This window comes from Sphaerodactylus townsendi, linkage group LG12 (assembly GCF_021028975.2).
Source record: "Sphaerodactylus townsendi isolate TG3544 linkage group LG12, MPM_Stown_v2.3, whole genome shotgun sequence".
NCBI classification, from domain to species: Eukaryota; Metazoa; Chordata; class Lepidosauria; order Squamata; family Sphaerodactylidae; genus Sphaerodactylus; species Sphaerodactylus townsendi.
The window spans coordinates 33,888,080-33,912,971 of record NC_059436.1 but is presented as its reverse complement, the minus strand read 5'-3'; the positions used below and the strand labels follow the sequence as shown (position 1 = coordinate 33,912,971).

Genomic DNA, 24,892 nt, shown 5'->3' with positions numbered 1-24,892 from the left:
GTCGTGTTGGCACTTTGCGATAAATAAGTGGGTTTTGGGTTGCAGTTTGGGCACTCGGCCTCGAAAAGGTTTTCCATCACTGGTGTAAGGGTTAAAATGCCGGAGTATGATATGGAAGACCCAGATTTGAATCTCTGTGGTGCCATAGAAGTTTGCTGGGTGACCTTGGGCTGGTTGCTCTCTCTTAGCTTAATCCTACCTTACAGGGCTGTGTCGTAGGAATAATATAGAAAAGTTTTGTAAGCCACTGGGGGGGGGGGGGGACTATGGCTTCCATATCAAAAAGAAAGAAAGAAAATGAACATATCTCCCCAGTACTGAAATAAATACATTGGTTTTCACTATGGCTCATTCCGCACATGCAGAATAATGCACTTTCAAGCTGCTTTCAGGGCTCTTTGAAGCTGTGCAGAATGGCAAAAACAGTTGTGAATGCAGCTTGAAAGTGCATTATTTTGCATGTGCGGAATGAGCCTATGTTTCTGACTTGAATCATGGCTATGCTTCTAAAAGCCTCAAAGACCAGAGACCTGAACAGCAGCCTTCTCATGTCTCTTCTTCCAGAGATCAGAGGAAACCTAGGAGCCATTGGATAAGAGGACAAGTTCTTTTAAAAGTTGGTTATGCAACAGGATAAGGGAGTGGGAATAAATGGACAGTTCTTGCAATGGAGGGAAATGAACATTGGGGCCCCACAAGTTTTGGTATTAGGATCAGTGTTATTTAATTTGTTCATGACTTATTTAGAATTCAGGCTGAGCAGTGCAGTGGCCAAGTTTGCAGATGATTCCCAATTATTTAGGATGGTAAAAATCAAAATGGATTGTGAAGGATCTGGCCACGTGGGGGTTTATTAGGAAACGGATTCAGAATGAAACCAGGTGCAGGTGGGTGGCAGTAGACTGGAGACAAATAAATACCCTGGTGAGATTTGTCTTCCACAGCTGCCACAAAAAATGTGCAGGGGTGTGGTTTTCATGGCTGCTGTCATGTTTTGCTGACATGAACCAGCTGCATTTGCCATTTGCTCATAAGAGTCATGGCTGCCCTTCCCAGGAATGCATCTTCAGCCCTAAGAGACAATGAGTGTTATATAGAAATCACTTTTTCATGGTGCCACTGGTGCACAGGAAACTTCACATAAAAAGGTCCCTGCCCCCAGGGCATTTACAATCAGAATTTGGACCATTGGAGAGGCAGTGGGGAGGGAAAGGCAAGGGTTCTCGGGTTGACTGTGAGCTGCCGTGGTTCGGCTTTGTTTTGTTTAGGCCTGAGGACTTCAGGACATTTGTTTCTCTGATTTATTATCATATTAGGCCTCTCTATCAGGATGCAATAAAGCCGTTTGCTGAACTTTGAAATTACATTCATCATGATAATAATATTATATATAAAAACACAGAATATCTCAGAGCAAGCAATATAAAAAGGGTCAGGACAGAATAAAAGGCATCTTTGTTTCATTGCGAAGTGCCTTGAAGGCCCAAATCAATCATGATTCTGGCTGGAAAGGATCTGGTCCTTGCAACAGGGCACATTCTGTTCATTGCCGGCTCAGCCTGAGGGGACTTTGGGGCTCTGTAGAGCAGGTTGCCGCCACACCCGTCTCTGTCGAGAGTCGCCCCAGATAGCGTTCAGCTGCGAGGCTAGGAAATTGCATGTCTGGGAAAGGCCAAAGCAAACCGCTGAGTTTGCCAGATTTAGCCGTCCACATCACAATGGCCACAGGGTGGCCTTATAATTTCCAGCCTGCCCTCAAATCACATGCAGCTCTCTTCTTGAAGACGACTCCACTGCAGTTTTTACAAATCATCAGAATGCTTTCCTTGCAACCTGCCCAGAGGGTCGAGTACTGGGATTCTTATCCTTTCATGTTATGCTGGATTCCAGTGGCATGTAGCCATGAAACGGCGCCTGGAGCAAGTCCCGGGTGCACACCGCACCCCCATCCAAACTCCCCCCCCTCCTCAAACTCGTCCCCTGCTGAACTTCTCCCATCTTCCTTCCCTGCCAACCCCCCAAACTAAAATCCAGCAAACTTTTGCCTTCTCCAAGCAGAACCGGCCAATCTGCCCACCTCTGCAGTGGGGGCTGGTGATGCTTCCTGGGCAGGCTGGCCAAATGGCCAGCTGGTTGCTTCCAAAGGACAGGGCTGCTACTGGAAAGAGGATGACAGAGGTGGCCCCTGTGCCAGGTGCCTCCTGAGCAGCCAAGCAGGGCGATGGAGGCATGCAGGGGTGGCTGGCAATGTTTGGGGGAGGGGGTTAATGGCAGTGCAGCTGGGGCTGGCCAGGGAGATGCTGATGCTGATGCTGCTCAGAGTTTGGCAGGGTGTGTGTGTAGCAGCAGGGCTAGGCGCAGGGGGGAGAGGGGGAGGACGGCCAAAACGCACCCACTGCGTGACCCAGGCGAATGGCTCCTGGCTCAAATGACTCCCTACCCCCCTAGATACACCAGTTCTGGATTCTGACCAGCATGATAAAGCAGGAGTCCAGTGGCACCCTAAAGACTACCACAATATATTCCTGCATAATCTTTGGTAAACCAAAGCTCCCTCCATCATGCGTTGGAATGGACACCCATTAGAGCCATTCTTTTATATTAAAAGCGTTGGAATGGACACCCATTAGAGCCATGCTTTTATATTTGCAACAAAAAAAAGGCAGTGGTAGGGAGAGGGAGATGGCAGTGGCGTATCTGCCTAGGGACAAGGGGTACCCCTTGTCCCCGGGCACCACTCTTCTGATCACTTGGGGGGTGCAAAATCGGGCCCCCACGTGACCAGGAAGTCCTGCTTTCTGGTCGTTTTCACATGCCTCGACCCCATCCAAGCACCCTCAACCCCACCCTGGACTCCCCCCTCCCTCCCTCCCTCCCTCCCCCCCCCATCCGGCAGCCTGCAGTCTCTTCTGACCTTCCCTCCGGGCAGGCAAGAAGAGACTGCAGTCCCGGCCTCAGAGACCTTCTTTTATAAGCACTGAGGCCGGAGGTGGGGCTTGGGGAGCAGGAAGGGGTGGACCCAGCCATCAGGAAGAGTCTATTGGGGGGGGAGGTAGGCACCCTAGAACTTACCCATGTCCATGTTGATATGGGCATGGTTGAGGGCAGTGGGGGTGGAGCCTGGGGCATCAGGGGGCGGAGCTACGGTGGTGGGGGCCAGAGCCGGGGGGCCAGAGTCTGGGGGGGCGTCCTGGAGACAATTTGTCACCGGGCGCCATTTACCCCTGGTACGCTTCTGGGAGATGGGGTCAGTTTAAAACACTGCCTGATTAAAGTGATCCTTTACTTGGATTGTATGAGGGCCACTACCAGCTGATCTTGACAAGACTTCACAAGCAAAGCTCAGTTTGGGCAAGATTTGGCTCCAGAGTGCTTCTTGAAAGCCAAGAAACTCTTCTGAGAACAGTATTTGACCAGGACTTGGGTTTAAATCCTTGCTTGGCCATGGCCAGTTGTGCACTCTCAGCCTAGCCTACCTTAAAAGGTTGTTATGAGGATAAAATGGGAAAGAGAAGGAATACCACATATAGCCAGTGGCATAGCGCTGGGGATGGGGGCGCACGACACACTGGGCACGCGTCGGTTCGGGGGCATTGCAGGGCAGCTTGGGGGCATGGAAGGGGTGCAGGGCACACAAGTGCCCCAGGCGCTGTTTCCCTTGCTCCGGCCCTGCCTATAGCTGCCCTGTGTCCTTAGATGAATGGTGGGACAAAAATATAACAGATAAATAAAAAAACGAGCCCTTGGTCATGTAAGATGAAAAGACGAGAGAATATTTCTGGACATGTGTACAGTGCTTTCCTTCAGACATCAGGACTTTCTAGTGAGTTAATATCTAAAGCAAAATTTGAAGCCCTGCTGTGAACCACTGTGCTGAATCAATGTGTACAGTCGGTGCAACGGAGGCTTACAGGTATTTTTTCACAGCACTTGTTATCTTCTGGGAGGGCCCCCTCCCCCCTCCAGCTTTTGCGCTTGGCAAACACAGCAACTTTCAGTTGAGGTTGGGCAGCCAAGAGGAGAGGTTTGATTCCTTTCTTCTTCCTTTGGAGACTGCAGATCAGCACTTAAATTATTCAGAACGCAAGCTATGACCAGCAGCAGGGCTGGTAGTACTGTTGACTATAACTTTTCACAATGTCTACCACTTGCTGGCAGTGCAATCCTCAGCCAAGTTGTAAATTTCTATGTCCATCAAAGGTAATGTCTCTAGAAGGGTGTTAAACTCTGCATGGAATTACACTGCTTCCTTGGGCAGAAGGAAGTCTTGGGCAGCAGACTATTCCTTGCGAAGTGCAGGTCATGGACATTTGGGCGGGGATAAAATTTGTGTAATATAAACTTAATTGCACACGTACAAGCAGGGCGAATGGAAGCCACCAAGATTCATTTTGTCCCCAAGCAGGCAGGGTTCCTTATGCAACTGGTAGCCACCAGTCATCAAAGGCTGACGAGCATCTTAGACAGCACGCTATATAACTCTGCCTAAGCCAAATGGGAAAGGGTTAACTTGAATCTCAAAACTGTATGTTTAGAATAGTCAGCAGGATTCATCCTGGCAGGATTCAGTTAGTGAGATCTCCATGCCGACTTCTGGAAGAAGTAGTGAAAGTGTATCCGAGCCTGTGCAGAGTTCTTTCCAAGTGAGCAACACAAACCACGTCTCTAAGACTAAGGAGCAGGAACAAATGTGACTTGAGGCTGATTTGAGTCTGGGTGCCTTTTGCTTTAGAAAGTAAACTGCAGATGTCAGTTTGCAAGGCCAAAATCAATATGCGGTGGGAGGAGGATTACTTAATATGCAGTTTTTCACCTTGTGTGTGTTTTTGCCTGGGAAGCCTGCATATAGCTGATCTAAGGGTACCTCCCAGCCCCACTTTGCTGTTTAGGCCTCTGAGGCCCCTTCCGCACACGCAAAATAATGCATTTTCAAACCACTTTCACAACTGTTTGCAAGTGGATTTTGCTATTCCGCACAGCTTCAAAGAGCATTGAAAGCAGTTTGAAAGTGCATTATTCTGGAAGTGCGGAATGAGCCTTAAGTCCCACCTGTTGTCAGAGAACTCACATGCAGACTGAATCACAGTACCAGCATTTTGACTTAAAAGCTTTCTACTCCTACAGAAGGCAGGGAAATGGACTGGAGCCTCTTCCAGTCCCTGCCCTTTCCCCTCTATCTGTCCCTGACCTCCGGCATCATCCAACACAGAACCCTTCCCACGCAGAAACAGAGAGACTGCAACCAAGCCCAGCCCTGGACAGAGCCCTATAATCAAGGGGGGGGGGGTCAACGTTGGCTTATCCTCAAGCACTCTGACAGCTGTTTTTTCTTTTCTTTTTTAAATGATGATAATGATTTTTTATATATATAAATGGCTAGTCTATGAAAGGATACAGCAATAGCAGCGTGGTTTCGCATTGCAACTGTGGCAAGACCTTGCTTCCCTCCTTGAAAAATCCCCCCTGTTGTCCCTCTCCAATGCAGCAGGTGTCTTTCCCCCATCCTCTGCATTGTCCTCGCAATTTGGCAGGTCTGCTAGGAATACTTTCATGGGGCAGCACAGGTCAGCGTTGGGCCACCTCCCTTAATTACCTGCTTTCCCATGAATCCTTTGGCACATGGCCCGAGTTGGCAGCACGATGCCGATTTGGGGGAAATTCACCTGGAAGCCCCCTCCTCCTCCTCCTCTCCCTTGGCTTTCCCGCTTTGCCACACACAGCTCATCCAGAGCCCGGCTGTTGGGCCATCTGCTGCTCCTTGGCTCATGCAATGCAGGAACCCTTTTTTGGCTGAATGTGCCTCTGACTTAGCACTCTGTGGTAGAGCAAGCAAAAAAAAAACACCATCCCTGACTCAGTCCTGGGCATCTCCAGTTAACAGAGCTTGAGGAGCGCGTGTTAGGAAAGACCCGTCTGCGTTGGGCCCCAAAGAACTACTGCTGGTCACTGCACACAAGACTGCTGGATGGATTCAAGGCCAAATTTGGGGAAAGGAAACTTTGCTAATGTTCTGCCTGTTCTTGAGATGCCTGTTCTCAAGAGCAGTAAGCTTACATAAAGAGTCCATTAAATTCTGCCTCCTCGTACTTGAAGGTGGTGACAACCTGGAGTCCTACCAGTTAAGGCAGACACTCTCCTTCAGAGGCTTACCGGGCAAAAATCGTGCCTGGGGCTTGACTGGCTCCCCGTCCCCCTGCCCGACATTTTGCGCCCCCCCTCCCACGGCCCACTTGCAGCAGCCAGCAGGGGAGCGCAGGGCTCAGCGGTGGGTGGCTCAGACGGGCACTGCAGCAGCAGACCAGCTATTGCCTTCCCCCGCCTCCTTGGGAGGGCAGGAGCTGGTCTGCCACTGTGGCAGCCAGCTCAGCCAGCCACTGTGGCAGCCAGCTCAGCTAGCTCAGCAGTGCCCTGGCACAGAGGGAACCACTGAGCACTGGCTGGGGTGCCGCACCACAGGAGAGACCAGACATAAGGACCTAGCCACTGCATCCCACCCACAGTGGAGCAGTGGCCAGTCCCCAGAGTCTCTGCATTGGTACCTCACCTCAAAAACTCCCTCATCCCAGCTGCTTGCTGTAGTGGCTTGTTTATTGCCATGTGGGTTTTTTTTTAATGGCTGCTGTATCTGAGGAGGCTTCAGCTGAGAGACAGTGGGAAATTGCTGTTAAACATTAAAGAACAGCTTCTGCGGGTTCTAGTTGTCTCCTTAGTAGTCAGTAGGGTCCAGGGATGGCCTCTTCTAAGGTCTACCGAAAATCCTGGAGCTGGCTTTCCTTCTGCCTTTGGGTTGTCTGGCTGGCTAAGGACCCTGGGAACACCCTTGAGTGACTCCTCTGTGTCTTCCTGGCATTCCTGACCGTGACTCCAGTTAATCGCTGGATTCCACTAGGCCTGACTGTAGCCCCCGTTCCTTGAAATGTCTCAGGCAGCTTCCCAGACTTCTGACAGGAGAGGCAGGTGGCAGTGGCAGTCTCTTCTGATGAATGTCTGCATCAGTAGTGATCGAATGATCCAATCATACCCAATAATGTAGCAAACTTGTCCTCTGCAGAGTCTGATTGGAAGGCCAAAATAGTAAATCATGCAGAGACACAACAGTTTGCCTCTTTCAGGTTCACAGCAGTCTTTGATTTTATTTATATCTCATGGCCCATATTTTGAGAAGAATGGCTCCATCACAGAGGCGTAGCAAGGGGGGAAAGCATCTAGTGCACCGGTGCGTCCTCTGTCCCTGCCCTGGAACATCCCCGCCACGCCCTGGAACGCCCCCACAGGGGCGTGCACCCGGTGTGTCATGCACCCCCTCATTCCCCTGGAGCTACACCTCTGTTCCATCCCAGGGGACTGAGCAGGGACCAAGGCCCATCCTCTTTCCGCATTTTGGAACCTTTGGACAATTACATGTATTAGCATAGTTGTGAGCGTTCAGTTGTCTGCTGCCTGAAAGAACCTCCCAGTGGAACGCTCCCTTGGCGTCAGCATGAAAAGTTCTCAATCAACTCTTTTAATTTGAAAGAGTACTTTCTGAAAACAATGGCCAAGCCCATCTATGCATGCCATGTTGAGAAGCTTTTGGGGAACTTCCAAAACTTTTTTTTGCATTTGCTCAGAAAAATTCCTCCTCCTCTGAAGAATCCCTTTTTATTTCTTTTTAAATGGTGTGCTGTCTCTGCCACTCTCTGCCAATTCACATATGCCACCCTCACCCACTCTGTTTACCTTCCGGCAGTCTGCTCTCACCGGTTGCCAATTAATTGCAGATTGGTGTCTGCTCTCTTCCAGCAGTCTGCATAAACACAAGGAAGCCCAACTCTGAAAGAATCAACTTCTGACTGCTGTTTGCATTTTAGGGGGGAAGGGGGGGGGAAGGTGAGATGAAATCTGTCATTGTCTCAGGCTTGCACCCTGCTGGGCAGGCTTCCCTGTGAATACAGCAGTTGGGGAAAAGCTGAATTTCAGCATCTTCCAATGTTATGCTGCAAATGGCACATTTAATCTGGCAGTTAGGCAGTTGTAGTTCATAATGTAGTCCCTTTCTGTAATGAAGAGTGATTCACAGCCTTTCCAACAAAGCCATTTTTAAAAAGCCCAGCTCTCTTTGTCCTATCAATCCTATTATTTACTGAGCATTTTTCAAGGACTTTTCCTTCTCAAAGTGCTTTGTACACATTATCTCGTGGTAACTGCTACAACAGCTCTGTAAGGTAGGCCCAAATTTCAGCCTCAAATTTGTATATAAAAGGGATTGAGAGAGTTGTGGTTTGCTTGCTTGCTTGCTTGCTTGCTTGCTTGCTTGCTTGCTTGCTTGCTTGCTTATTTATTTATTTATTTATTTATTTATTTATTTATTTATTTTATTCGTTCCACTTTTATACCGCCCTCCCCCGGAGGGCTCAGGGCGGTTTGCAACATAAATACAAACAAGTGGATAAACAAGATAAAATGCTAAAAATTAGTACCAGTTAAAATGCAGCGCTCAAAATTCATAATCATTTAAAACAGATGGTGTTCAACCATTAACTCCTCTAACTCCTCTAAGAGGGGAACAGCGGATCTCAGTTGTTAATGGGCACCTATCAGCAGCCGGCCTCCCCGGTTTGCCAAAGGCTTTCAAATCACAGCTGATTCTCTTAACCACTGCACTACCCCACTTCCCCAAAACATTAGCTTTTACCCAGGAGTGATAGGAAACAGGGCAACAAGAACCATGTGCAAATTTAAAAATTTTCTGCTGGTTCTAGAGGGCTAAGTTCTTATTGTATTGTCGAAGGCTTTCACGGCCGAATTCAACTGGTTCTGGTGAGTTTTCCGGGCTGTGTGGCCGTGGTCTGGTGATCCACCAGACCACAGCCACACAGCCAGGAAAACCCACCAGAATACTTCTTATTGTTTCCAGAATATATCATAGATCATTACTGAAGAAAGTGACCATTATTTAACTTATTTGAAGAGCTGCAGGAGCTGTGTCTGGGAAAGAGAACCATACCATCTGCCCCTGCTCTGTCATTCAGCAGTATTGACTGCAATTGTTCAGTGAAATTTTGTCATGAGCAGCTGGATAATTTTTTATTGAACAACATTGCCATCAATTGATAAAGCACTTCTGTACAAAAAAAATACAAGCCAATAGGTACGTGACTGATGGAGCCCAGGACAGCTATAGAGCACTGCAGTTTGCTGGCATGTAGACCGGCCAACGGGAGAGCCAAGCTGGAAAGTTAGTTTAGGCCAGTCAGCAGGTACAAACTGCAGCAGGAAACTGGTTAGATTGAGGCCAGAGTGGCACTTTCAGGGTAAGGAATGGGCAGACTTTAAAAGCTCTGCAAATTAGACAGATGCAATCTCAGCCTGACCCAAACAGGAAGACTGTGGTTTTGTGAGGACTTGTGGGCAGCATTCTTGAAGATTATATGAGGCTGCTTTTCAGACAGTTTCTCCCCAGTCACACAGCGGTTGGTGGTTTCTGGCCAGGACTTCGAGATGCACTCAGGGAAGCGCAAATACACTCTCTTTCACACTATCACGAGCCGCTCTATTCTGCCCTTTTTGATCCGCTGCTAGTGTTCTTGATTAATTGGTCTGTTTTATACTATTTATATACAATTGATGTACAAATGAAGCCATGTAACAGGGAAAAAATATGTGCAGGAAAACAGAAACTGGCACCAAAATACTCACAAATTTGAGTCACTGAAGGGAACAGTGAAATTGAAACAGGAATTAAGCTGCAACAGCAGGGTCATGAAATTCAGTATCCTCTCTCTGCACATGTGTTCCAGTGGTTCCGTTGAACAGGAGAGTCCTGATTTTTTTGGTTCCTTTCCTACGAAAATTATTGTCCCCATTTCATCCCAGTTTCCACCTTTGGGAGGGGTGTTGCCTTCTTACAGTCTTATTAGCATAAATTGTTCAAGTTTGTTGCTGTTCCGGTTTCAGCCCCAAATTCCTGCTCATGAGCATTCAGTCTTGTGTAGGACATAGCCTGGCTCTCATGCCCTGCAGCTGTTGAACTGTGGAAAGACGCTTGGGAGATGATGTTAACTAAGTATATCTTCAGCCAAAAGAACAATTGCCCTTTTTGCTTTTGAATGACTATGGGTTAGGACCTTAAGATGAGATGGGCAGCCCTATCCATAGCCTGAGGTGGCCGGGTCAGTGCCTTCAGCACCATCCCGCCACCTCCCAATGGCTTTCCAGTGGGCATGGGAAGACAGATTTAAAAACAACAACACATCGCTTGAAAGCCCTTCACAGGGCTAAATGGACTTATATCACCCAAAAGGGTGGCACAAGTACGAGCCCCAGGCCACGGTGTACCTGTCTACAAAGCCGACTAACGTTGACTACACTTCTGGGAATGCCCCCACCCACTCAACCCCCACACCAGCATCATATCGGACAAGTGCACCTCCTCAGTAACCCCGATTTCCAGGTTTTGCTGCTGCAGAACTGAGGGGTGGCCTTCTGCCAGCACCTTTGTCCCCTCTGCTGGCAGGGGTGCCCGCTGGGCTGGCAGAAATGGCAAACAGATTGGTGCAGGCCCTTGCCAGCTCCACTTCTCAATTCACCCCCCTGCCTCTACCCACGCCCACCCGATAGGATTGTGCTGTGTTTGGCATGCTAAAAATGCTGTGGCCAGATAGCTTTCTTCCTCGTTCTCTTCCTGTCTTTTCAAGATCAAGATGGCCTTCAGTTTGGTGTTTCTCCCACTCTCTGGAGTGGTATTTCTAAAGCAGCACTGGAATTAGAGCATGGCTGTTATTGTGCCTCTGCTTAATTCAGGCAAACCAGAGATGGAGTTTTTGTATGTAGCATAAATGATCATGGATAACATACATCTGTGGCTAGATGAGTGTTGTGGATACGATAAGGCCCTCCAAAGATAGTGTGTGGGACCTGATGTGTTTGGACAAAGCTAGTTCTTTGTGCTAGCTAGCCCAACACTGCCTTCTATAGCAGCCTCTCTCTGACGTTGGCTCATAATTCAACACCAGAAATTATTTTGAATGCCAAAACTATGTTTTATAATATTTTATTACAAACAGATGCCTCTGGGGATAGACAGAGTGCATTATTTTCCTTTGCCTTGATTGACCAGCTGTTCTGCTGAGTTTGAGGACTGGGAAGGGTTTCCCCGTGGATTTGACCGGGACATCTCTTAGCAATTGCCTCATCCCCGGAATATGTTATGTAATCCAGCAGGAGATGTTCCCTGGGTAGGTGCCGAGTGGCGTTCCAGTTTGGAGCAAACAATTCCTGTGTATTGGGACTGTAGGACGCAGAGAGCGCATGGGGCATCTGTCCCAACATGGTTCATTCTGAAACTCTACCCCAGATATTACTATTCTTCCTTCACCATTTACAACCCAGTTGGCTTTACCAGGGGATGCAGGAGGTTGACTAGTGTCTACTAAGTCTTGGTCCTTAAACTGAGCCTCCATGTACAGCAGCAGTATAACTCAACACACTAGTTGCTGGAGAATGAAACCAGTCGCGAGGGTTCTTGCCTCCTGGCTGCGCTTGTAGGTTTCCTGGGGTTTGCCTGGGCCGCTGCACTCAGCGTGGGGGTCGTGCCAAACAACTGGCGCAGATCTGAGCCCGATCCAAGAGAGCGTTTCCTAACATTGCAGGGAACCCACCCAACGGGCGCCTCTGAGCAGCGGCAGAGTTCGCAGCGGCTGTGGCTCCGGAGCCCCGCTCCGCTGGCAATGCAGAGGAGGAAGAGGAGGAGCGAGCGGCGTGCAGGGGCGGCACCGCGCTGCTTTGGCCGTGTGAACCGGCTCGGCCAAGTGGCGTCGCTTCGGAGGGAGGAGCAGCAGCCGCCGCCGCCGCTCGGGCGGGAGGAAGGGAGAGGGTGGCCCGCGGCCATGGAGCTGCGCCCCGCCGCGCCGCACCTCACCGAGTAGACCAGGCCGGGCCAGCTTCGCATGCCTTTGTCCCTCCTTCGCGGATTCCCCGCGGAGCCTCGGCTGGGATCGGCGCCAGAGGAGGCGCGATGGGGGCCGGTCGAGGTGAGCGCTCTGCGGCAGTGGAGGGGAGGCGGCGGTCCAGGCAGGAGGAGGGGATGTGCCGGGGGTCGGGCTGCAGCGGAGGGGTCTCGCGTCCGGCGGCGGGTTCGATGCCAGCCCGGAGCCGCTTTCCGAGTTGCGTCAGGCGCTTGGCACGACTCGCGCAATCACTGCTGGAGCCTCTGGTGGCCTCCTCTTGGGCTAATCCCGGGGACGGTAGGCGATGAAGACCCGGCTAGGCTTGGCCTGGCCGCCCTTGACTTCAGTGCCCCCCACCCACCTCCTTTTCCAGGAGTTTCCGTAACGTGTGAACTGAGGCCGGCTGTTTGTGTCCCCCTCGGGGTGAACAGACAGCTCCTCTCTTACGGCTCCGTTCGCACAGTCGTATTGCCCCGCAACTGTGATTCGCGTGCAGCGATGGGAAACGGGCGCAAAACCAGATTGCTCTTCTGTTTTGAGCATTACGGCGGAGTCTGGCTCAGGATAGCCTCGCCTCCAGCCCTATAAAAAAAAGCCGGATCTGACCCAAGGGGCAGCATCTTGTTTTCTACCACGGTCAAACCAGATACAGTCTTCCTGAAGGCAAAAGTGGCCCCTCGCTGGCATCACTTGGTATCCAAAGGTAGACTGCCTCTTCATCTTGAAGTTCCTTTTAGCCATCATAGGTAGCAACTGTTGTTAGCTCTTTCCACGCTGGATTTGTCTAATTCTCGGTAATTGGGGGATAAGATGAGCAGCAGTGCCATTTTGGAAGGATGTGTGTGTTTATTTGTGACTCCTTTTGTGATTATCTGTGATTATTGGATGACTCCACATGTTGTGCGGTGTTACAAACTATTAAAGCAGCTTTTGAATTAGAGATTAATAAACCTGTTTCTGTACAGGAACGGTATGTGTTAAAATTGCTAGAGATATTCTGACATAAACTCAGAAAAACTGCAACTCAGCCTTGAATGTGGGCCTGTAAGACTTGGAATTCCTGAAAGAGCTTGCTTGGTTCTGTGACTGGAGCATTCCTACTTGCTTTCCCAGTTCTCTTTAATGCTCTTCTCAGCAACTTGTGTTTTTTGCTGTTAGGATGCATCTATGTATCTCTCACACATGCACACACGCATCTCTTCAGAATGTGCTTGAGAGCAAAGTGGGAATTTCAGTTACCTTTTTTCCAGGCATGGAACCCGGAAGTGGTTGTTATTACACATTCCCAGTTGCCTATAAAGGTGTGCAGTCACCCACATGTGATTAAAAGGAATTTGGCTTTTGAAGGGCCAAGCAATTCAGTACTCCAAAGCGTTCCTCAGCAGATGTCCTCAGAATCTTCCTGGGGTCAGTTCAGTGGGTCTTACTTCCGGGAAAGTGTTCCATTGTCAGAAACTTAACTTTGGAATTTTCCTGTAATCTTCTTCCCCTTCCCTAACAATATGCCAGAAGGGGAGGAAAAAAGCTTTTCAGATCACTTGTGCATTTTAGTGGGTAGCGTTTGAGTGAGTTGGCCATTATCTGTGATTTTTTTTGAGCTGTGATTTGTATAATTCATTTGCTGCCTCAGAATGAATATAATTATTTGTTATGTATTTTTTCACTCCTAAAGTTTTCTGCTGCATTTTTAAATATCGTGACTTCTGCTTTATTTTATTAGGTTGGAGAGTTTGCTCAGTTCATATTGTTTGGCAATTGTGCTGTGTTTTGATAGGCTTTGTAAAATAACTAGCGTGTATTTTTAGAGTGTGTGTGCGATTGATATTCTGCCAAGAGTTTGGGCTGTGTGACAGTACGCAAAGATTTTAAATAGTAAGTGAGTAAAAGTAGCTTTCTAATTGTTTACCACCACCACCACCACCACCACCACCACCACCACCAGTTGCACTGAAGCATCACCCCTGAAGCTAGTCCACGATGACCATGGTCCATTTGGTGAACTTGGCAAATGAGTGGGGATTTGAACCCAGAGCTCCTTTCCCCAATGTCTTCATACTCTGCTCACAGCTTTATGCTGCCAATGATTCATAAATGTTCCCGATGAACTCCCAAATCCCATTTGTGACATTGCTTGGAAGCATTAAAAATGCCCCGGGTCTTTGACTACTCACTGTTGGTGCAGGGGAATCAAAGTGATCAAATTCTTCTCCTTTTCACTGTTAGCGTGATCTTGTTTTTCTGCGGGAAAATAATTTCCAAGCTAGCAAAAACTGAGCACTATTACTATAATGTGCCTCAGCAATGGAGTTGGACCCAATTTCCAGCTGTTTTAAAGATGACATTGTTGCAACTTCTGAGCCGATGTGGCTTGAAGGAGGGGGGCGGTTTCTTTGAGGCATCGATTTGCTGACGTGACCCTATTATTCCTCAATTTCTTGGCTGTGTGCTCAGAGCAAGCAGCCTGAGAATCAGGCCAAAAGGAAGTGGGGGGGGGGGGAGGAAGAGAGAGAGAGAAACATCCCCAGCTGTGACCGTGGCAGATCCAAGTGGGAGTCATGCAACGTGTATTGTTCGTATTTCCAAGTGAACATGGTTTGGTTACGTGCACACCAAATGCCTTGGAGCGTCAGCTCGCATTCATTAAGGGGTGTGGATAATTAATATGACTGCTCTGCATTTCTCCATCGCTTCTGAGTATTCAAAGCACCTGTATGCTGGCCCTGCTCATCCTCCCAACTGCTCTGCGAGGTTCCCTGGTGGGATTATCTCCCAGTTTCAGCTGGGAGGCAGAGAAAATAATGGCATAGCTAAAGCTCTTTGGTGCATTGGTGGCTCACACAAGACTTCAGGTGCACAGTATGAATGTCCCAGAGTGATCCAAGCCCGCTCCTGGGGGACTTTTCTATAATTTGCACGGGGTAGGGGGAAGCTCCTTTGTTTTGCAGATGGTAAAATGAAAACAGTGTAACTCAGCAGGTATGTGTACGCTGCAGCATAAGACGAGTATTCAGGTTTCTTGTCTTATACAAGAACTCCTACTGCCTCGTGGTTCAGAGCTGTGTTATGCCCTGGGTGATATACAGGATGTGAAAGGAATACAGCCTCTGGCTGTATTACATTATGTAAAAAAGGATGGCCAAAAGCTGGAGGTTGTTGGGAATTTGGAGGGTTGCTTTTGTTCTGCTCACAGCAGGCAGGAATTCAGTAGGTGTAACTTTCTCCACCAGCCAGAAGATAATGGTGGGGAGAAAAACTCCGTTGCCCAAATTCCTGTCTTTCTGGCTCATAGAATTGTAGAGTTGGAAGGGACTATACAGGTCATCTAGTCCAACCCCCGGCCCAATATAGGATCAGCCCAAAGCATCCCTGACCAGTGTTTGTCCACATGTTAAAGACTGAGGAGTTTTTACCTGCAAAAGATGGCAACCTTTATGTACCCCTGGTCTTGACTTATCAGCACATTTTCTGTGAGAAGGCAGTACCAGCAAGGTGTAGGTTCTTGCGAAGGGGGACTAGGCATTGCCTGCCTCATCCATTGCTCTTCTCTTTGCCACCAGGTTCTGGGACCTTTCATGTCCTTTGGTAAGTTGTTGTTGGTGGCTCTTTGGTTTGAAGTATGCACATCCATCACATTAAAGCGACGTAGCCCCTTCAGTAGGGAAGGAGGGATCCTCAGTGTTCTGCTGCCTGTAATTTACCATCAGTCAGGGGGATTTGCAGTCCTTTACCTCACCGTCCACCTCCTCACAGTCATACTGAGAAGCCCCCTTTCTGACTGCTGGAAAAATGATTCTTGGAGATTCAAGGCCTGTCCCCTGGTGGTTCCTGTTCTGAGTGCTGAAAATGGCTCATGTTGCAGCATCTCTGTTGCATTTACAGCAACCCTGTAAAGTAGGCCTGTGTCATTCACTTATTGAAGATTGGGCGGTTGGGTGCTGAGAGTGAACAACAGTAGCTTCATGAAGAGCAACTGAAGTCTAGTGGCTGAACCAAAATGTGTGTGTGTGTTGAGGTGGGGGGGGGGGGAATGGGTTTGTTTCTTAACCAGTTGCCTGAACTGGGCCTTTGGCTGATCAGTAATTTGAACTTGCTTCTCCCAGTCTTATCTGCTGTGTCTCTCCCAATCCCAATTTAATTTGATCTTGGCTTGGGTCATGTTTAGTTTTGGAATGAATATGTGCAGAGTGCATACCACTCTTTGTATATGTATGTGCATTTTTTATCATGCCCTTCCTCCAAGGAGATCGAAGCAGAGAATATTATTCTTTCACCCCACATTTTATTCTCACAACAGTGAGGTAGGTTAGGCTGCGATTCTTGCCCAGGTTCACCCAGCAAGCTTCATGGCAGACTGAAGATTTAAACCTGGGTCTCCCAAATTCTAGTCCAACACACTGTGACATTGCTGGCCACTCACTTTCACATCTGGGAGATTAGGGCTTCCATAGCAAAAGTTATGGTTGAGGCTGCAGACAAGAGGGTGCATTCTCTGCATTCAAATTCCAACAAAAAAAACCCCTAAACTCCGAGCTGGTTTGCATAATTTCTTTTTAACAATGCTTGCTTTATTCTGCAACTGGCACTGATTTTCATAATGCATTTTCATACTGTAGATTATGGGGAAGTGTAAAGAGTGGTGAAAGGCCCTGATGTGCACCATGGGTACCAGAAATGTGGCTCTTTTTCCTCCATAATGAAATTTGAGTCAATTCAAAAAGCACAGTTTTCTGGTGTTTTAACTGGCGTTGGCCATTTGCAAGACTTGAGGTCTAGAAACTTGCTTTTATTCAGTGACGACTGAGATTTCTCAGGAAGCAGGATTCTGCCTGCACGCACACACAAATATATTCAGAGTACTAGTTCTAAGTCTTTTGCAGCTGTCTAAAGCCAAGAGGCTTGCTGAGTACCTTTTGGAGCTTGCCAACGCTTTGGCTCCAGCGGGTATTTCAAGTGGAGTTGTGGCTTGTGGGCAGGACAGATGTCCTTGCTGAGACTGGACGGGGGAGGAAGCAGGACCCAGAGTTGTGGTCTGCAGCTGCCAACAGATTTTATAGCAGGGAAAAAGAAACAAGCGCCAAAGCAATAAACCAAAATGACTTCAGCAGTAGCATTTAAAGTGCACTTGCCTTAACACACAGTCCAGACAGTTGGAAGTACCTGTCGGTTACTTTTTTGGCAGGATGGTGTCAGTTGGGTGTCTTCTGATTGTCTGGGTGCTGCTGACAAAAGTGTCCAGTAACACCAGAAACACGGCAAATTTCTTCTTAAGATTGGTTCTTATTTGGGGAGGCTCTTTATAGGGGAGAGGCTGTCGTTCGCTCTGTGCCAGAGTGCATGCTTTGCATAAATAAGATCTCCCATGCACTCTCTGATAGCATGTCTAGTTTAAATAGGTTACTGGCATGAATATAGTCTTTGGATATGTGAAGCTGCCTTATGCACAGTCAGATCCTTGGTCATTCAAAGTCAGTGTTCCTGACTCTGCATGGCAACAGCTTTCCAAGGTCTCAGGCAGAGGTCTTTCATATCACCCACCACCTGATATTTTTAATGGGAGATGCTGAAGATTGAATCTGGGACCTTCTCCATGCAAAGCTGGGTGCTCTGCTGCTGAGCCACAGTCCTTTGCTGTTGGAGTTCTGTTTGACTATCATTTTTTTTAATTCTAGCAAAAGCTTTGGGTGACCTGAAACCTTAAAGTACATAAGAAAGAACATAAGAACAAGCCTCCTGGATCAGACCAGTGTCCATCTCGTCCAGCACTCTGCTTCTCACAGTGGCCCACCAGATGCCTTTGGGAGCTCACATGCAGGATGTGAAAGCAAGGGCCTTCTGCTGCTGCAGCTGCTCCTGAGCACCTGGTCTGCTAAGGCATTTGCAGTCTCAGATCAAGGAGGATCAAGATTGGTAGCCATAGATTGACTTCTCCATAAATCTGTCCAAGCCCCTTTTAAAGCTATCCAGGTGAGTGGCCATCACCACCTCCTGTGGCAGCATATTCCAAACACCAATCACGCGTTGCGTGAAGAAATGTTTCCTTTTAGTAGTCCTAATTCTTCCCTCCAGCATTTTCAATGTATGCCCCCTGGTTTTAGTATTGTGAGAAAGAGAAAAATTTCTCTCTGTCAACATTTTCTACCCCATGCATAATTTTATAGACTTCAATCATATCCCCCCTCAGATGTCTCTTCTCCAAACTAGTAATAGTGTTTAAGGTGCCACAGAACTACTGTTTGTTTGGTTTTGGATATTTTTTTTCCCAAAAAGATGAACACACCTACCCTGTTGGCAGATGGCAGTAAGAACTTTTCTCTGTCTGAGACCCTGCAGGGCTGGGCAGTGCCAGCCTATTTGCACTGGTGGATCACAAAGGCAGCCTTTGTGTGCTTGTGTTCATTGGCCCTTCTCCTCTCATGCTGTCTCCCTTTTCCCCTACAGTTCAGGAAGGTCATTTTTTTCCTCCTACCTATGACACCCTCTCTCTCCCAGCAGTGCTTTGAAATAGTTGCCTGTATAAATCATGCAAAACTGTGAAGTTGCTTTTTCCTAATTTACTGTGCAATTCTAATTATGTCTGTGTTTGCTGTCAGTGGAAGGGGCCCACCCCGCCTCTCTGCACTGCTACAGACCTTATTCTGTAGCTCCTCTGGCTTTGGACACCAGGCCATGTGCTTCCAGCCACTGGGGCTAGGAAGTGCCATGATTTTCCCAGAATGAAAGCGGAGATTCTTGCAAGCCGCAACTCTGTGCTTGTGGATTCATTTCCTGCAAAGAATTGTAGCACATGGACTAGACTGGCTATGAGGTCAGGACTATTCATGTATATTGTTGTTTATAGCTCACTTTTCTCACTAGCGGGGATCCAAAATAGCTTACAAAACCATTCTCCCCTCCTCTGTATTATCTTTTCAATGACAAATCTGTGTGGGTTAAGTTAATCTGAGAGTGTGTGACTAGCCCAAGACCTTCTAGCAGATTACTAAGGCAGAGTAAGAATTTGAACGTGGTTCTCCTAGATCCTATGCTACCCTAACCACTATACCGTGCCCTTCTTCAATTAGTGTGCAGGAAACTTGCCTTGCCATGATCCCCGTGTGCTGCCTTTTCAGTTTCTGGCTGTTCTTGACCTTTTGACTACAGGATCAAACAAGTCAGTGGCCAGCTATGGCATGTCCATTTTGGGACTGACCGGTCATCAGAGAAATGAAGCAATGACTCATTAGTTAGTTCTGAAGTCACACTAGAAATAGAAGGATTTAATCTAACAGAATCACTGGGCAGCAGGTTCATGGTCGGCAAAAAAAATTCCTAAAAAAAACCCTCTGGAATTTATTTCTGGAATTTTCTGCTATAAGATAGTGTAACATTACTGACTTTTGGTCACATAATGGCAAAACAGAAGTCACTGGAAAAGGCCGCAGGGAAGACCCAAAATGAGATTGATTGACTCTATAAAGCACAGGTGTCAAACTTGCAGCCCTCCAGATGTTATGGACTGCAGTTCCCATGATGCTGGCAGGGGATGATAGGAACTGTAGTCCATAACAACTGGAGGGCCATGAGTTTGACACCTCTGCAAGGAAACCATGGTCCTCAGTTTGCAAGACCTGAGCAACACAGTTAACAGGAGGACGTTTGGGAGGACATTGACTCATAGGGTCACCATGAATCGGAAGTGACTTGACAGCACTTAGTACATACACGCACTGACTTAAAGTGCAACCTGAAGTAAGGCAGCATCCTTCTGAGTCCACTGAAGTCAGTGGGCTTCAAAAAGAGAAATCCTGTTTAGGATTGTGCTGTGGGTTGAGTAAAAGTGGATTAGACAATTTAATGGAAGGAGGCCCATTGACAAATGAAACCTCCATATTTAGGGGCACTGTACCTTTGAGTGCCAGATGCTGGGGACAAATAATAGTGAAGGGTTGTCGCTCTCTTGTGACTGTTGAAAGACAACTGGTTGACTACTGTTGGAGACAGGTACTGGGGAAAAGGGAACATTGGCCTGTTCGGGGGGGTGGGGGCGCTAATATTTTAATGTTCTGAAAACCAGGAGGAAGCAAAATCTTTGTGGGAAGGCAGTCAGCAAGGTGCCAGTGAAAGTCCTTGGCAGAAGGCACGTGGGCATCCAGTGGCTTTCATTAGGCCCTGGCAGATAACAGCCAGGGACACAAGTTATGGCATTTGAAAGGTCCCCTTATCAGGCTTCAGGCTGTGGCAGACAATGTGGCATCGCTTCTAGGAGCAGGCCTGGAAAGTGCCCTGTCAGCTTGGCAATCGGTGATTAATTTGTCCTGAGCGCCTTTCCTCTCTTCCCCTGACAGGGCTCATAAATTCTCATCTGCTCTGCAGCTGCTCTCCAGCCAGCAGAGCTGGGTCGGAGTTGCCCGCTGGCGGCCCGCGGTCGTGTGTGGCGTTGTTGGGAGTGTGCGCTTGGCAGCGCAAGCTGGTTCTACTCTATTTGCTGTTGGTATCAACAGCGTGTCCACATGCACACACGCATTTGATGGAGGTAAAAGGGCACACCTCCACGGGCAAGATCAATAGCATGGGAGGGAGAGCGAAACTGGAGAGTGCCTGCCGTTGTGCCCTTGCAATGAATTTTTGTGGTTGTGTCTGAAATTCAGGTCAAGAGGCTTTCCTTTTGAAGAGTCTGCTAGGGGAGAAAGATTGCCTTGCATCCAGAAAATTCCAGTTTCACTCCCCAGCATTTCCAGACAAAGTATCCTGCAGTAGCAGATGCTGAGAAACCTCCATTGTCTACTCTACAAGATGAGCACAGTGACCTTTAAGTAACTAACTAGCACATAATTAGCAGGAATACAATTCTTTTAACTTTGCACAGCCTTACCCTGTGTCATGGGTGAGAACACCTATCTCTTGACTCATACCTGGGTATATATAATCAAAGCACCCTGCTAAGTTCTAATTCAGCTATTTTATGCAGGAGCTTTTGAAATTTTTCGGCTGAACGATGGCCAGCAGCAGAGTTTCCTGGGAGACTGCAGTGTTCTGAATGTTGTCATTTTTCATCTTAGGTTTGGCCCTGTTTCAGATATGTTTATTTTTATTGTATGTTGTTCCTGCTTTTCATTAGTTGTGAAACATAAGGTGGTGTAGGTGGGTTTCCCAGGAGAGTCTCTCACTCAGTAATCAACCAGATCCAGTCCTGCATAGCTGTATTGTGTGCCTGATTTTCAACCAAAACTGACAAACAATTGTGTGCAACATAAAAAGTAGAGAAACTGAGAATATTGATAATTTTGGATTCTACAAGTTGGATTATATGACTGTCTTTTTGACTTTGTGAGAAGTAGAAGTATTTGGATTCTACGACTGTTGGATTATATGACTGTCTTTTTGACTTTGTGAGAAGTAGAAGTATTTGGATTCTACAAATTTGACAAATTTGAGTTATGAATGATTATGATATATTTTCTTGAATGAATTATGAACTAATTGAAATATAAAAGGTTGTTAACATATTGCTTACGTTTGCCAGAGCCAGCGTGTAGCGCGTTTCTCAGTTTTCAACCAGCCATGCCTTGGGGCCCCCTATGACGACAACCAGGAAGCTTAGTTAACTTTATAGGAGGGCTGTTAAGACTGACTCACATAGTCTGTGGAAAGCTGTTAATCGTGGCAGTGCTATGGAACCTCTAAGTTCAGAGGAAGTATATCTCAAAGCACAGCTATGGATTTATTTTTATCCCAGTTTGACCCTTGGAATTTCTTGCAGCTGGTTGTTACAGTTAGCTGGATGATTCCAGAGACATGGGGCTGACAGTTTTTAAAGTAAAATATGTGATTGCAGAACCCAGTATGGAATTATCGTGAGCATCAAACTGGACATGTCTGAACCCATACATGGAAATCACAGATCATATACAGTATTGGTTGTCGTTAAAACAGAGTCAAGTTATATTTCCCACCACAATGGAATTACTTATGCTATAGATGAAAGTTTAGACAATAGCATGATGAGAAGGGCATAATAAGGGCAGCGGGCCATCAAGTATAGGTTCTCAGAGATTCTTAATAGGAAAAGCAAAAGTATTTCCTATTGAATAGTGCTGGGAAGGAAGTAAACTGGAAACACTGGACTTTAGCAGCCAACTTTTTTAAACTACAGTTAGGAGCAGGAGTAGCCTATCTGAGGAGTAGGAATTTTGAATTTCAGCATTCGTGGCCTTAGAAAGTCCACGACCACTGTTTTTCCTCCCTTTACCAGGTGTGCATATGTGTGTGTGAGTGTATAGGGCTGCAAGAAAACACTACCTTGGGGGGAGGGGGATATGATTGGCATGGTGTGTTGGTTCCTCTTCTGTTATCTCTGATTACAAAGTCTGCATATTGAAAGCAGCCACCTGCCCTGGGAAAAACTGAAGATAAGCTTAGACGCCTGGCCTTGTAAAACTCGCTTTCAAAGAGCCACAAAAAACACCCAGATCCAAAACAGTGGACCTTGGCCCATCTTATCAGGAATTATTTGGTAGTGGGCGAAAAACCTAAAATTGCAGCTTCCCACACACTAATTTATGTGAAGTGCAGTTTCTGAAAAGCTCTGCTTCAGGAGCCCTGTGGCGGTTTACAGCATTGTTATCGAAACTACTGCTTTTCACCTGCAAACAATCCTGAGACCCAAGGTCTCCAAAGCGCCGTCTGTTTGCTGAAGTCTTCATTTAAGACATTTCTTTGGGTGCGCTACCAATGGAAGGGGGGTGGCTGTGACCAGCAACTCGACTGCTTTAGTGGGTCATCTGTGAGGCAGTGTTCCTTTAGAAACCAATTTGACTCTTGGGATTGCATATTTACTATAAACAGCTTGCTGTGTTTAAAACCCCACCACCACCACTACACACACTCTTGATTAAGTTTCTCCTTGGTAGGTTGATGATGGCTTACTTCTTTGTGCTGCAGTTATTATAATGTGTTCTGTTCCCTCCCCCTTTTTTGGTTGTAAGCTTTTAAAATTCTATTACAGATTCGATTATTTTATTTGAATCTCAAGTATTAATTGATTTCGGTGGCTTTTTACAACAAAAATCTAGCTATAAGCCTCTTTGGTGACCACTAGAAAAACGGGACATTCTTCTTATCCCCCTCCTTTCACCAAGTTGCCTGGAATGTGGCATATGTGGATCTCCTCTCTTCTTTCATCCTCAAAACAACCTTGCGAGGTAGGTTAGGGTATATGGGAAAGAGAAAGCTTGACTGGCTCCAGTGGTCATAGTTTATCAGAGATTTGAACTTGGGTCTCTTGTTAGTATGTAAGCCACTGTGATATACTAGTGTTTTAAAGAACATCTATATGAATATGTGATCATAAATGCATAAATAGTTTTAGTGATAATAATATGACTTCCTGTGGAACACATCACCTTGTGGTGTGGCTCAACTTGCCAAATAGTGAGGAGACATCTACATCTTCTCTCTAGAGCAGGGGCCTGCAACCTGGGCTCTCCAGATATTCATGGACTACAGTTCCCATCATTCTGGAGGGGGCTGATGGAGTTTGTAGTCCATGAACATCTGGAGAGCCACAGGTTGCAGACCCCTGCTCTAGAGCTGCCATCTTTTTCTCCAGCTGGGTGACTGTCAATAAGCCAAAACGACACAGGTGCCATTTTTCCATCTCACATAGAACTTTCTCTAGGAGAAAAAGGTGAAACTTTTCCTCCTCTGAGTTCTTCATCACAAGAGATCCGAGAGACCTGGGTTCATATCCTTGCTTAGCCTTTCTGTGGCATAGTGGTTAAGAACAGATGTACTGTAATCTGGAGGAACTGGGTTTGATTCCCCGCTCTGCCACTTGAACTGTGGAGTCTTATCTGGGGAATTCAGATTAGCCTGTACACTCCCAACACACATGGCTACCAGCTTCCCTGGGTAACCTTGGGCTAAAGGTCACCAGTTCTTTCTGGAGTTTTCTCTCAGCCCCACCTCCACCCTCACAGGCAGTGTTTGTTGTGGTGGGGAGGAAGGGAAAGAGATTGTCCATGCCCCTTTGAGTCTCCCTGACAGGAGAGAAAGGGGAGGGATATGTGCTAACTCTTCTTCTTCAAATCTTCTTGTGCCAGGAAAGCACAACCTTCCTCACAGGTGAGGATAAAATAGACGGGAGAGAAAGGTTGGCGTACCAGCCTCGGTGCTTAGGGAAAGATCAGACAAAAATGCTGTAATAATAATTTAATCTCCCCAGTACGTGGAAGGACAATGCAGAGGACAGGTTCCAGTTACCCCACAGCAGATGGCTGTCTGTATCTCCCCCTCCCCCTCCATCCTGGCCAGTAGCTTGAAATAGTCGACAGAAGTTGGTTACCGGCCGCCTGTCCCTTTGTGCTGCCCGGCCGCGCTTAGTTGGGGACATTGGCTTTGTTTAAAAGCAGCAAGGGATTGTTCCCAGGGGATGGCAGGCTGGAACCGTTTCCCTGTAGAAGACCCAGAAGAGGAGCCTGGGCTCCGGGCCAACAACCGGCATGCCGAGCCCAACTGCTCCTACCATACAAGGAGGTCCGAGAGCAAGCAAGCTCATTTCCTGCTTCTCGTTTGGGGTGTGTGTGTGTGTGTGTGGTTATTGGGGAATATACCAGCCCTCACCCCCATGTTCTGGAAGAGGCTGGCAAGCAGAGATCACCATGGTAAGTAGTAGCGTCAAGATTTGCTGTCAGGAGTTTGAACTGTTCAGGAGACACAAGCATCGCCAGCTCTTTTGGGGATGCGAGGGGCACGCAGCTGGGCTTGCTTCTGCAGCTCCCTCTGTCATAAAGCTCCTGGTTTTTTTCTCCCTGATGCTTCAAGTACATCTTTGGCCCTTCGAACCTGTCTCCTGGCTTCAGTTATTCTTACTTTCCATTTTATTATTGTTACGGGTACCGTTTGCAAATCCCAGCCAGAAAAGACAGATTGCATGTCTGGAAGGGCTGTTCTGTTTTATGGGCCTAGCTGTGTTGTACCCCAGGAAC

The 24,892-nt window shown here is 47.5% G+C and overlaps 1 protein-coding gene across 10 annotated transcripts in view; it reads left to right on the top strand.

Moving 5' to 3' along the window:
* The window catches only part of LOC125441413 (DAB2 interacting protein), a 272,204-nt gene that overhangs the window by 168,492 nt on the left and 78,820 nt on the right, over positions 1-24,892 (top strand). The window contains exon 1 of one of the 10 annotated variants that reach the window (XM_048511945.1): positions 11,783-12,011. The exons of the other annotated variants lie outside the window; for them this stretch is intronic. The gene's annotated coding sequence lies outside the window, so the exon portion shown is untranslated. Of the gene's footprint in view, positions 1-11,782; positions 12,012-24,892 lie in introns of those variants that run through there. 10 annotated transcript variants of the gene reach the window in all.